Raw genomic sequence first — 15,013 nt, forward strand, 5'->3', positions numbered from 1 at the left:
GTGCCATTCATGTATTCCCCCATAGTAGTCAATGGAGCAAAAATAGTGTGAGCAAACCCGACATGAAAATATGAATATTTAACATTCCGATGTTCTGCACATAGCAGAATGTTCTATTTATTGTTCTATTTATTCATAAATACACATTTCTACCTATGATGATTAGAGTGGATAGAGCGAATGCACCACTAGCAGACAGGCTCCCTAATATAATTACAGTGATCAAATAGATTGCCTATTATTTCCTGATGTAATATGATAGGGAGGGGTGCTTCGCACAGTTAAATTATTTCAATGCAAATTGTAGGAATACAAGGGAGATTCCCACTAAATAATGCGATTCTAGCACTCGCAGTCCTGACTACAAGGCGGATGTGTTAGCAACTAAATTAAAACATAACTTTTAATATTGTTATATAAAAGAAGGGATGAAAAACATATTAAAACCAATGGCAGGAGTAGTTACAATGGGATAACCTTAATATGTGGATATAATACTAATAATAGGCCTTTGAGGTATGATAGCCTTAGTCAATATTAAGGTAGGTAAACAGCATCAGTTTATAAGTGATCATATAGTGTCATATAAGTGACATTCGTTCCAACTAGCTTGAATGGCAGTGGGGGATAGATATTTAAGTACTTTTAAATAAAATAAGTGTGACGTAATGGCTTTACTAAGTATCAATCTTACATAGTTTACAGGCTTTTATCCATTAAACCCAAAAAATATAGTGTTGTGTTTTGACACGTGTGTCTAAATACAGGTCCAATAACAGCGTCTTGTGAAGCCAGAATACTCAGGATTGAATCATATTTTAGTACAAAGGTTAAGTTCACTACTACCCTGTAGATAGTGTTTAAATAGGACTTATATGTTTTTATGGATTACTGCTACTATTTATGTAGATTTATGTACATGAGTGGTAAATATCCACTCCAATAGCAATTACTGTAGTATTTAATGTCTTAAATCAAAGACTATGAAAAAATCATAATTATTAAGATAATGAGACTCATTGATATATATCTTTGAGTTATTTTTTTAATAAAGGTCAGGGCTACCTGTATGGAACCCTCAATATAAAGTGTAATGCTTTAACACATAAGTCTGAATATCATTTCAATAAAATTGTCTTAATGGAACCTGAATACTGCAGAGTTGAGAGTTGCTATTGTTATTTGCTAGCATCAGATAAATATGCAGTGGTATCCACCTTATAAATAATTCCTCTAGCAGTTAAGCGTATGTAGTCATTGTAATGCAATATCCTTTCCGTGGGTCATTAGTCATTAGACTATCTGGCTTGCGATTTACACATCAAAAAGTGTGGGCAGCTTTACTTAATCTTGAGTAGCCATCCTGAGGGTTTGTATAGTATGCCACGGTAAAAGCCGTTTGCAAAAGGGCTAGGATTTGTTACAGTTATATTGTTGCACCTTAGTCTCTTAACTCCAAACTACTATTATTGATGTCGTCAGGATATCAGTTTCAAACAGATCTCCATAGTAATATTGTATACACTACTAATTCATGGGATTCATAGGTCACGTAGGGCGGGCATAATATACTGTGTATCGTCTGTATAATAAGCTACAGTGAAAGCCGATTGTAATAAGGCTAGATTTTAATACAGTTATATTTGTTGCAACAAAGTATCTTTGCCACACATAGCTATTATCAATGTCGTAGGATATATAATTCACACAAGTCTAAATTGCTAGTTAGTAAGTATTATAAGTCCCGTAGTGCAGTCATGGTTAACTGTATATTCGTAGTACGTTTTCCAGGATGGATACTGCTCATTAAATAAATTGTAATACTAAGTAACTATTCAGCGTGATGTAAAATTATACTAAGATTCAGAGTGTCATGCTGCTCAGTTTAGTACTGCAAGACTGTTATGAGTCATAAATCTCTTAGCAAACTTAACTCTGATAGTTGGGGACGCTACCCAGCTCAAGTGAATAAATACAATCTGAGCAAATTGGTATTGGATCAATTATATAATAAATGTAATGCTATAATGACAACTACTCCTGTCCTTTAAAAAAGAGCTCCCATATGCTCTTTGTGAACTCCTAATGCGTTTCGCCCGACTGGTCTTTATCAAAGGCGGCAAGCCGCCCATATTTGGGAAATATAAACCCGGTAAAGACTAGAAGTACCACCTCTGTATAGATCTGATAGGGGGACAGGGCTGTCCATCATTCGAGAAGTCATCTCCGTATTGGATAAACGGACTTACACTGGAAATTTCCTTTAAGGTGGGAAAAGTGTTCCACTCCTACTGTTAAGGGGGAATTGTATCTGAGTTAGATATATATGATATCTAATTACAATTATTATTCAAAGTATCCGTTTTCTGTGGACTAGTTAGTATGATATCATATGAGTACTTTTTCTATCAATTAGACTCTTGTAATCTCGTGATATAAATTGTATATAGTGAATAAATATAAATTGATAGTTTATAGTATCTACCATATTAATTATAATATATCTCTAAATGTAGGGTATGGGTAATTCATGTATGCAGACATATCGCCAGAGTGGCCGTATAGATGTGTATATACCTTATGCTTGGTTGGTCAATCTCCTGACGTTAATACCCCTTATACAATCTAACATCAGTTCTAATTTTACATGAGTTGAAAATTTTAGATTGAGAGCATTCCAGTATTACATAACGTTATATTAATATCCACTGAATAGATGTATAATAGTTACTACTTATGTGATTCATCATTTGGTTAAGTTATCTATTGTATATATCTCCTATTGACATATTAAACCATATGTATCCGTGTAAATAGTTTCTATTGATATTAGTCATATTATCTACAGGGGAGTAGTGAAATTGACCTGTGTACTAAAATATGATTCAATCCTGAGTATTCTAGCTTCACCAGACGCTGTTATTGGACCTGTATTTATACACGTGTCAAAACACAACTCTATATTTTTGGGGTTTCATGGATAAAACCCTGTAAGTTATGTAAGATTGATACTTAGTAAAGCCATTACGACACACTTATTTTATTTAAGAGTACTTAAATATCTGGCCCCCACTGCCATTCAAGCTAGTTGGAACGAATGTCACTTATATGACACTATATGATCACTTATAAACTGATGCTGTTTACCTACCTTAATATTCACTAAGGCTATCATACCTCAAAGGCCTATTATTAGTATTATATCCACATATTAAGATTACCCCATTGTAACTACTCCTGCCATTGGTTTTAATAGGTTTTTCATCCCTTTTATTTTTTATAACATTTCTACCTATATCTGATGTTTTTTTGGTACAATAGAAATGTATACATACATATATATCCTGAGGATCGGAAGCTGAGCAATATTATTTCACAACAAGTCTACAGGTGCCGAGTCCTGGGGAGTCTGTGACCAATGTGCTATTCGGAACGAACAGTTTATTTGTCCAGATGGTGTTGAGTCTATCCTGACATGGTTCTACAGTAAAGCACTCTTTTTTCTTGTTTTGCAGATTTGAGTCATTGCACACGTGTATTTAAGAAGTGTTAGGAGCTGAGCTTACTAGTGTTTGTCTTTTTCTTTTGCTATATATATATATATACACACACAATGCAAACATTTGCAGCTACCAGGGTGCACTTAAAAAAATAGCATACAACTGAATAAGATCAGGAAGGCACTCTCCATTTTACAACTTTAATCAAGTTAATATTTTCAGGGTCTCCCCCGTCCTCAGAGTTATACAAAACATAACGGGTGAGATAGTGTCCAAATGTTCTCTACAAAAAAATACTGGAAATCCAGATTGGCATTTAGTCCCTTAGGATACAAGGTATCCAAATTAAATATCCTCTAGGATTCCCTTTGTAGCAAACAAATGGCCCTGTTACCCCCTCTTGTTAAAATTGGGATATAATCTATCATAATGTACTTAAGATCTGAGACCCCATGCTTGTTATCCAAGAAATGCCTAGCCTTTGGCTGCTCTGATTCGCCATTTTTAATGGCCGTGCGAATGACAGACCGGTAGTTAGCCACTCTTGTTCTGAGATCATCTTGGGTCTTTCAAACATAAAACCTGCCACACGGACAGTGTAGCAGATAGACAATGTACTTTGTAGTACGTCACCCTATGCCTAATGTAGAATTTTTATTGTATGTATGCATTGGGTACTTGTAAAGCGCGGCTAATCACCCGTAAAGGTCTCAAGGCGCTACTCATTTTATCGACCTCTGAAGGATGAAAGGCTGAGTGGACCTCGGCGGGGAATCGAACCTGCAACCCTTATGTTGCTACAGAGCTCAGCCACAGTGCCTTAGAATTGTTATTGGTCCACTGATGTGCAACAAATTGCTCTGGATTAAACCACCACAGGTCGTGCAACCACTACAATGGAAACAACCATTCTTGGGGGTATTTAACCATGTTTTCTGTGTATAGCACTCTTTGTAATCTGGACACAGCAGTAAATCTTTCAAAGAGCACCCTCTTTTAAAACCAACCATAGGAGCTCCCATCTGGTTAAATTGTAAAGTTTTGTCAGTAGAGACAATATTCCAGTGCTCTTTCAGGGATCTAGGAAAGTACATCCTTTCAGGAGTAAAGGTGATCGTGAAAATCATCATGTCCTTGTCCTTCTCCCTCTCTACTTTAGTCAATGCCTGTTCCTGTGTCATGTTAATGGTTTCAGCCAAAGCCTGGTGAATCTGGGCCATACTATAACCCTTTCTTCAAATCTCAGTTGTATTGCCAAAAGCTGCTCTTTCTTTTTCTCATCCTCTGTATTGTTGCGGACCACCCTCTTAAACTGTGACTTGGGTAAAGCCCGTTTCAAGTGGGGTGGATGACAACTTGTCACCTCTAACAGCGAATTCCTGTCAGTATCCTTTTGGAAAATTGTAGTAGAGAAGCCAGTCTTCCCCTTATATATTCTGAGATCAAGAAAGTCAATTTGTTCAGAGTGGTGGGAAATTATAAATTGCACCTGAGGATTAACCCCATTCAATTCTTTAAGCCAATGTAGAAGCTCCGCTGTACTTCCACCCCAGACGAGAAAAAGAAAGAGAAGCTTTAAGTTTAAACTTAGGGGGTACCCCGCCGACTTGATTGACAAAGAAATTGTATAGGTGTCATCTACACAAAGATTTTTGACCATATAGCTGTTACCAGGAGGTAGGAGATAGAGAATTATACCCAAAGCAAATAGAGGTGTTTTGGATAAATACATTAGAGACCTGTAGTTTAATGGGTATGAATAAACAATTTCTTTCTATAACTAATAGATATTAACTATGAACCAAATTTTGCTTCAGTGTTGATTGGGGTACTATTGTGAAATGTACTCTGTATCTATATTGAGGTTTATTGTATTTTTTGTAAACGTTACTTTTTTAAATATGTATGTATTTTGTATTAGACAGCCACTAGGTGGTGTAGTTTTTCATTGCATCTGTCTATCACATTGAATATAGTTGTGATTATGACTAGAATGGGTTATGGTTAGGAACGTGGTTAATTATAGCTACCCCTATAAAAAGTGTGATATTTGCATTTTGTGTATTGACACGACTAAGGACTAGAGGTCCGAAACGTTGTCTTTAAACCTTGGTATCCCAATAAACCTGGCATTTTGAGAGTTGGTGAGTGCTGCTGTTCTTTTTGGACTTTGTTGACTTCTGAGGGTATTGTGTGGAACCCTCAACAGATTGCACCACTATATTAGACCACTGTGCTTTACTTCTTTGAACAAAAAACTTTATAATTTAACCAGATGAGAGCTCCTATGGTTGGTTTTAAAAGAGTGCGCTTTTTGAAATATTTACTGCTGCGTCCAGATTAAAAAGAGTGCTATACACAGAAAACATGGTTAAATACCACCAAGAATGGTTGTTTCCATTGTAGTGGTTGCACGACCTGTGGTGGTTTAAACCAGAGCAATTTTTTCACACATCCGTGGACCAATAAAAAAATTCTACATTAGGCAACAGGTGAAATGTACTACAAACTATCTACTACACTGTCCGTGTGGCAGGTTTTATGTTGGAAAGACCCAAGATGATCTCAGAACAAGAATGGCTAACCACCAGTCTACCATTCGGACGGCCTTTAAAAATGGTGAATCAGAGCAGCCGGTGACTAGGCATTTCTTGGATAATAAGCATAGGGTCTCAGATCTTAAGTACATTATTATAGATCATATCCCAATTTTAACAATAGGAGGTGACAGGGCCAAGCGTTTGATACAAAGGGAGTCCTAGTGGATATTTAATTTGGATACTTTGTATCCTTAGGGACTAAATGTCAATCTGGATTTCCAGTGTTTTTTGTATAGAACGTTTGGACAATATCTCACCCTGTTTAGGATTGAAAACTCTATGCGGCACTGTATATTTGTAACACCAGTTACAGTGGGGCATGAAGGTAACTAATGTGTTCAGCTTACACAAACAAAGTCAAAACAATGCCAATTAATATTGGCATGGATTAAGGCTTGGGGTGTATTGGTATTCTCTATTATGGGTCCAGTATTATTAGTAACTGAAAAGTATTTGATAAACTAAAGTATCATCTGAGAAATAATTTTTTTGCTATGTCAGCAAAGCTAGTGTAGTAATTTTAGCATAGTCGTGCATGAATATGATAATAGTTTAAAGGGAATTGCATTATTCCATTTTATTATTACTGAAGTTGTTAGGAATATGTTTGTCTCTAGTTGCTAGGTGATACGTTCAGGTAAGAATATGGCATGATAATTTTTTCCACTTTTGTTTTTTAATTTATTTATATATATATAGGAACATCAATTCTCAACTCATTCTTCAATTTAGCTGAGCCTGCCACACCTCCTGCTGTGGCTTCTCCTATACTCCCTCATCCTCCCTCATTTAAATTCCCCATCACTGACATCAAAAATGGATGATAATGAAGTGGCAGACACAGTTTTAATACCTAAATTATTGTTGCAATCTATTCAATCTAAGCAAGACCTCAAAGCCTTGTTAGGCCAAGTACGTAGCTGTAATAAGGAGGAAATCTCCACCCTGCCTAAAGATATTAATGAGATTGAAATAAGGTAGAATATCTAGAAGAAGTGCAGGAAAGCAATGAGGAGGAAATCTCATTGCTACACCAACTTGTCAAAGGACAAGATGCCTCTATGATTCAACTCCATGACAAATTAGAGGAGAGGAGACAATACTTGAGAGTGAGAGGCATTCCAGAGGAAATCCAAACTACTTCCTTGAATGAATATCTGATTGATCTTTTTACCAATATCAAAGGATCTCCTTTTGACCCCCAGCTCTCATTCGACAGGGCTCACAGGGCGCTACGCCCTAAACCAGTAGGCATGGCAAACCCGAGAGATGTTATTATAAAATTTAAAGATTATCACCCAAAAGATGAAATAATGCAACTGTTTCGAAAGTACAAGCAACTAATGTTTCAGATTAAAAAAATCCAGATCTCTGCAGACTATGCACCCAGAACCTTACAAAGACGGCAAGAATTCAAGGAAATTACAGCCCACATACATTCTAAAAATATCACCTACAGATGGGGATTCCCATGCTCCCTTCAAGTTATCCGTCAGGGCCAGAGAATCACCTGCAAAGACCCTTCAGAAGCAGAATCTTTCTACTCAGATCTGAACATAGATCCTTCTCCAAATTCTACACCTACCACATCATAACCACCAGAATCTTCATCAAGAGACTACGCAAAAACCCAAAGAGCCAAGTGGCAAACAGTGCCGAACAAGAAACAGAAAGCAGACTATGACACATACTTGGCCCACTCTTAAACTTTTATCGGGTCACTTAAAGGGGTCCTGCATTTTTGACTAATGCTGTTTGTTTACTAGAATCACCTTTGCCTAAATGTTGTTTCTTCACCCTAATATAGGCATAGTTTGTTTTACCAATGTTTTGTGACTTAAGTATACTATTGTTTTTATACTAATATGGGATAGGGTTACCTCCTTATTGTTTTGAACAATGTTGTTAAATTCTTTTGAGTTATTAGACGCAAATGCATTTCAAGATTCAAGACAGTCAAGTACTGCATTACAGTTATTGTTATGTTTTGTTATATTCTATTTATGCAATTGTTATTTGTATGCTCTTGGACACACTCTCTTCCTGACTCATACTACTACTAAAGCGCCTCCCTATAACTCACCTTACCTTCTTGACTCATGACTAACACACAGACGCCATCCCTAACGTTCTTAACTCAGAATGTAAAATGCTTCAACACATCCCCAAAACGTTCCATAGCCTTTATCGATTTTAAACACACACATAATGCCATAATCTTCTTACAAGAAACTCACTTTAAAAGAGGATCAGAACCCTCTTACTTTTCTTCGCACTACCCTCTACATTTTCACAACAGCCATCATCTAAGAAAATCAGTGGGGTCAGAATCTTTTTTCCACAAAGCAATTCCCTTTCAAATCCAGCACACAGAAAAAGATAATAAATAATACATAAATAATAAAATAATACTTGCTATTATTTTAAAATGTATAGCTGTCTTATGCCATAGTTTTAACCTCCTCCAAATTTTATTGTCTGTTTACTAACCTCACCCTGACCAGACCAGAATCTCACTTTCAAATTGGCCCTTCATTTGTCTCTGATTTATCAATCAAGTAATTTAGTGGACACAGCTGACTTCCCTGCCAATAAATAAATAAATATATATATATATATATATATATATATATATATTAACATCAGCTTGGGATGTGCATTGCACTGGGCTGTGCATTGCTACAACAACATATGTTCACATTTTCAAAGTGAACATTTTATAAGTGAGGCATTAACAATTGAATTATACAAGAATTCAACAAGGATTGGGCAAGGGGCAAGAACACAAGGCAAGTACTTCTGTAATATTATGTTTTATGTACCTCATTGTTTCCTTATACAACTGCTACTGTAATACTGTGTCTTATGTGATTAATTGGTTCCCACTTTTGTAAAAATGCTTAATATATTCACATTTCTTTTTGCTGCCTCTTTTCTCTATAACAAACTACTTTATTCAATTACTCCTTCTCCATCTCCACCTGCACTGTTCATTAGCCCATCTCTCTTAAACTCACCTTACTTTTGTATTCATGAACTTTACCTATTCCTAAACACTCTCTCTCCCCCTGCACCTCGTCTCAAAATCAGTCTCATTACTGCAAATCTGTATCTCATCTCATGTCACTCTCCTTCTTGCTTTTACTAACTTCTGGTGACATCTCCCCTAATCCTGGTTCCCAACAACTGCCTAGAAGTGTACATACATGTGTACAGCCCCATAGACTCAGAAAACAAAACTCTGCCAACCTTACTCACATTCCTCTTGCATCAAAAGCCACTACCCCTTTCACTTGTGCACTCTGGAACTCTCGCTCTGTTTGCAACAAGCTCACTTCTATATATGACCTCTTTATCTCTCGCTCCCTCAACCTTCTGGCCCTAACAGAAACCTGGCTCTCTCCCCTAGACACAGCATCCACTGCTGCTCTGTCACATCCACACTCCTAGGTCTGGTAATAAACAAGGAGGTGGTGTAGGTATTTTACTTTCCTCTCGTTGCACCTTTCAACAAATTCAACCCATCTCTTCCCTCACATTTTCCTCATTCGAAACCCACATGATTCGCTTATTCTCTCTTCTCTCTATACGTGTTTCAGTCATATACCTAGCCCCTGGCTCCTCAACTCAATTTCTAGATCACTTGGCTGCCTGGCTACCTTATTTCCTTTCTTCAGACACCCCTGCTCTCATTCTTGGTGACTTCAACATCCCTCTTGACAATCCCACTGCCTCATCTGCAAAACAACTTCTGCAACTCACTTCCTCTTTCGGTTTGTCACAATGGACTGATTCTCCCACTCACACAGACGGTCACTCCTTTGACCTGATCTTTAACTATCGATGCACTCTCTCAAACTTCACAAACTCCCCCTTTCCTCTTTCTGACCACCATCTCCTTACTTGAAACATATCATCCCTCCCTACTACTCTCCCTCCTTCTACACCTCACACCAAACTTCACAGAAGCATTATGTCATTAGTTCAGCAACATCTTGCTAATTCCCTCGAACCTCTCCTCTCATCCTTCTCCTCCTTTTCCTGCCCTGACCAATCTATCTGCCACTCTAATTTCACCCTTACATCCATCCTTGACAATCTGGCCCCTGATAGCTCGGAAATCACACACTCATCCTCAGCCCTGGCATACTCCTCTAACATGGTACCTAAGCAGATGTTCCCGTATTACTGAGCGGCACTGGAGAAAATCTTGGAGTTCAGCTGATTTTCTTCATTACAAATTCATCTTGAACTCCTACTATTCTGCCCTTATTCTTCAAACCCAAAACATCTGTTCTCCACTTTCAATACTTTTCTCTGCCCTGCCCCACCTCCTAATACAACTTCTCTGTTAGCTCAAGACTTTGCCAGCCACTTCATTTACAAAATCGATTCCATCAGAAACTAAATCAATCAGCTCTCAACATAATTCCATTTTCTCACCCACCTCAAATGCTCTCAATCAACCACAACCCACATAACCTTAAACTTAGCTCATTCTCCCCTGTTACTGAGGAAGAAGTTTTGGCACTTATACTGCTCTCTTACCTCAATACCTGTCCCCTTGACCCTATCCCCTCACAGCTACTCCCCTCCCTCTCTGCTACCATTACCCCTATACTCACACACATTTTCAACCTCTCCCTCAGCACCGGTATATTTCCCTCATCTCTGAAACATGCACTAGTCACACCTATATTCAAAAAACCTTCCCTTGATCCTACCTCCCCATCCAACTACCACCCTATTTCCCTCCTCCCTCTTGCCTCAAAGCTTCTTGAAAAACTAGTATATGCACGCCTATCCCATTTCCTTACATCAAACTCCCTCCTTGACCCACTGCAATCTGGATTTCGTCCCCATCACTCCACAGAGACAGCAATTGTTAAGGTTACCAATGACCTACTTACAGCAAAATCAAAAGGCCACTTTTCTCTGCTTATCCTCCTTGATCTGTCTGCAGCCTTTGACACTGTTGACCACCCTCTTTTGCTCCAAACCCGCCAATCCTTTGGCATCTGTGACACAGCCATCTTGTGGCTCTCTTCCTACCTGTCAAACCGTACCTTTAGTGTAGCCTTCTCTGGGGCCTCCTCTGCCCCGTCACCACTTTCTGTTGGAGTACCGCAAGGCTCTGTCCACGGTCCCCTTCTCTTCTCAATCTACACGTCATCACTAGGTTCCCTAATAAAGTCCCACGGTTTCCAATATAATTTGTATGCTGATGACACTCAAATCTACTTCTCTGAACCAGACCTATCTCCTTCCTGTCAAACCGTACCTTTAGTGTAGCCTTCTCTGGGGCCTCCTCTGCCCCGTCACCACTTTCTGTCGGAGTACCACAAGGCTCTGTCCACAGTCCCTTTCTCTTCTCAATCTACACGTCATCACTAGGTTCCCTAATAAAGTCCCATGGTTTCCAATATAATTTGTATGCAGACGACACCCAAATCTACTTCTCTGAACCAGACCTATCTCCTTCCTTGCTAACCCGTGTCACTAACTGTCTTTCTCACATCTCTTCCTGGATGTCCTTTCACTACCTCAAGCTAAATCTCTCCAAAACTGAGCTCTTTATTTTCCCCCCTTCTTCCAAAATCTACACCCCCTATCTCTCTATAACTGTCGACAACTCCATCATTAAACCTACCCCGCATGCCCAATGTCTCGGAGTCCCATTTGACTCAGATCTTTCTTTTGCTCCTCACATTCAGTCCTTGGCTAAAGCCTGCCCCTTCCACCTTAAAAACATCTCTAAAATTAGACACTTCCTTACACAAGACACAACTAAGATTTAAATCCACTCTCTTCTCTTTTCCCGCCTCGATTACTGCAACTCTGTCCAATCTGGTCTCCCCACCTGCTGCCTAGCTCCTTTACAATCCATAATGATTCTAAATTGGCAGCAAAATTTGGTGGTGCTTTACAAATAAATGATAATAATATTGAATGCCTCTGCCAGGCTCATCTTCCTTTCACGTCGCTCTGCCAATCCCTTCACTGGTTTCCTCTTGCCTCTAGGGTCAAACACAAAATTCTCACCCTGACATACAAAACCCTCAACTGCACTGCTCCCCCCTATATCTCAGACCTTGTGTCCAGATACTCTCCCTCCTGTCCCCTTCGCTCTGCTCATGACCTTCTACTCTCCTTCTCTCTTGTTACCTCATCACACTCCCATTTACAGGACTTCTCCAGACTGGCTCCTATCTTGTGGAACTCTCTGCCTCGCTCCACAAGACTCTCCCCTAGTTTTGAAAGCTTCAAGCGCTTCCTAAAGACTCTACTGTTCAGGGATGCATACAACCTACTCTAACCTTTCTTTATACCAGTTCCTCTCCTCCATCGCTATCCCCTGAACCCCCTTAGCATGTAAGCCTAAGAGTCCAGCTGTTTGTAGATCACCTTCTTAAGAGCTGACTACAACAGTGCATTTCTTGGCAGGGCCCTCTACCCATTTGATCCATATAATTGTTTTGTTGTACTCTGCCTTTGTTTATAGCACTGCAGAATCTGTTGGAGCTCTACAAATAACCAATAATAATAATAATAATAAAGAGGGCAGGTACCTGGGCCTGCAAGGTGTTCTCTATGGTAGACCTATAACACCAATTAACATCTAATCTCCAAACTCCCATCAAGCCACCTTTTTTAATCAGTTAGTTGAACTGACAATTCCTTTATTAAATTGAACACTTCTTGTAGCAGGTGATATCAATATACCCCTGAATCCACCCCACAATAGCTCTAACCTCTCATTAAATGTTCACATGGCGCTTAGATGAAACTATTCTCCTAGACATCTCATTGAAAACTCCATTAACAACTTTTTTCAAGAGAATTTAACTGATAATGGGTCTGGTCTGGGAAACACATACATGCACAATTAGAGGAGAACTAATAAAACTTAAAGCAAGCAAGTCCAAACAACAGAGAGAACAATATTCCCAACTGTCACAGGACATACTACACCTAGATCATTTAAATAAATTACTCAACACAGACAACTCTATCCTTAAAGCCTTAACTGATCTCAACTACATAACCTATTTATTTCTAGATCCCAAAAACAATCTTTGTACCTGAAACAAAACATTTTCATAGAAGGTAATAAAGTGGGCAAGTTTCTTGCCAAAGCTCTCAAACTAAAACATAATTCACTATATATAGTTATATTGTATCAAAATCAACCAAAACACTGTAGTATAAGACTCGATTACTATAGCAAAAACATTCAGGGATAGCTATGCAACTCTGTATGACCTCTTTCCCATACGGTCTGAAGAGACACATACTTCAACATTGGAAATACTGTACCTATCTTGTCTTTAATTATCATCTGTACTCTGTATAGTGTGATATATATATATATAGACATATTTTGAATTTATGTTTAGACTAAGGTATGTGCATAATAAATTGGGGCTTTATGCCCATACATGTAGGCATGTTAAATTTGCCCTTGTGAGATATTGGCTTTATGTTTATAAATTAACATTGATTAATGTATTCCCATTAATGCACTGCTCTATCTTCTCTTCCTTCCGTTTTAGTAGTATTTAATATCCTTCTTTGCTAAATTATTGTCCTTTGTATATATGCATACCTAATTTTGATGTATTTGTACCTTTAAACTAATCAATTTACTTGTCAGTGGTTTTAATTAATCAGATTGAGGTTTTTACTCTTTAAATTCTGTATACAAATGTAACACATTATGTCTATGATTACGGTTCTTGTGACCAAAACCGGTCAGACACGTTGTTGGCCTGGAACGTATCTTGCACGCCAAAACTAACACCTGAGATGGAGGCTTTCCTAAAGCAACCGATCATACCCCAAGAAATTGACTTAGCAATACGAGCTTTGAAATTGTCCAAAAGCACCGGCCCAGACGGGTTTAGCGGAAGTTACTATAAAGCATATTTAAAAAATACTTATTCGTCATTTGCTCACACTTTTCAAATTAGTTGGAAATAACTACCCCTTGCCTCAGAGAATGTTAGAAGCCCATATCTCGGTTTTACCAAAACTGGGGAATCTCAAGACCTCCCAGATAATTATTGGCTTATCTCACTACTCAACATAGACTTGAAGCACTATGCCAAAGTGTTAGCAAATCGATTAAATTTGGTCCTCACTACCTTAATAAACACGGATCAAGTTGAATTCATACCGAACCGAGAGGCAAGGGATAATACCACTAAGATTCTCCACCTCATACAATATGCAAAATTACACTACATACCTTCAGTCCTCCTGTCGGCGGACTCGTAGAAGTCCTTCGACAGGTTGGGCTAGACATTCTTACACCTTACCCTGCAAAAAATTGGCATTCCAGATGAATTTATTCAAAAAAAATTCACCTTATATTCCAACCCATCGGCTAAAATAAAAGTCAATGGTATTCTGTCCAATTCCTTCCCCATCAGAAATGGAATGAGGCAAGGCTGCCCCCTATCCCCTTTTTATTCATATTATCTATGGAAATTCTAGCTATCAAACTAAGAACTTACCCTGATATCAGTGCTGCGGAATCTGTTGGTGCTTTATAAATAAATAATAATAATTATAATAATAATATCACAGGATTCCAAATAGGTAACCATCACTACAAGCTAACATTATTTGCTGATTACTTATTACTATCCCTGACCAATCCACAAATATCTCTACCAACAGCTCAAACATACCTAATGAATATAGTACAGTATCTAACTACACCGTAAATTTTTCTAAATGGGAAATACTTCCACTAGAACTACCCACCCAAAAATCCACAAAATTATGAAATGACACCCCATATAGGATACAGGATAAAGCCTTAAAGTACTTTGGTATATACCTCTCCTCAGATCAGCACCAATTGTACAAACTAAACTATCAGAAATTCTTACATGAATTTTCACACCT

This window comes from Bombina bombina, chromosome 3 (assembly GCF_027579735.1).
Source record: "Bombina bombina isolate aBomBom1 chromosome 3, aBomBom1.pri, whole genome shotgun sequence".
Classification (NCBI taxonomy): Eukaryota; Metazoa; Chordata; class Amphibia; order Anura; family Bombinatoridae; genus Bombina; species Bombina bombina.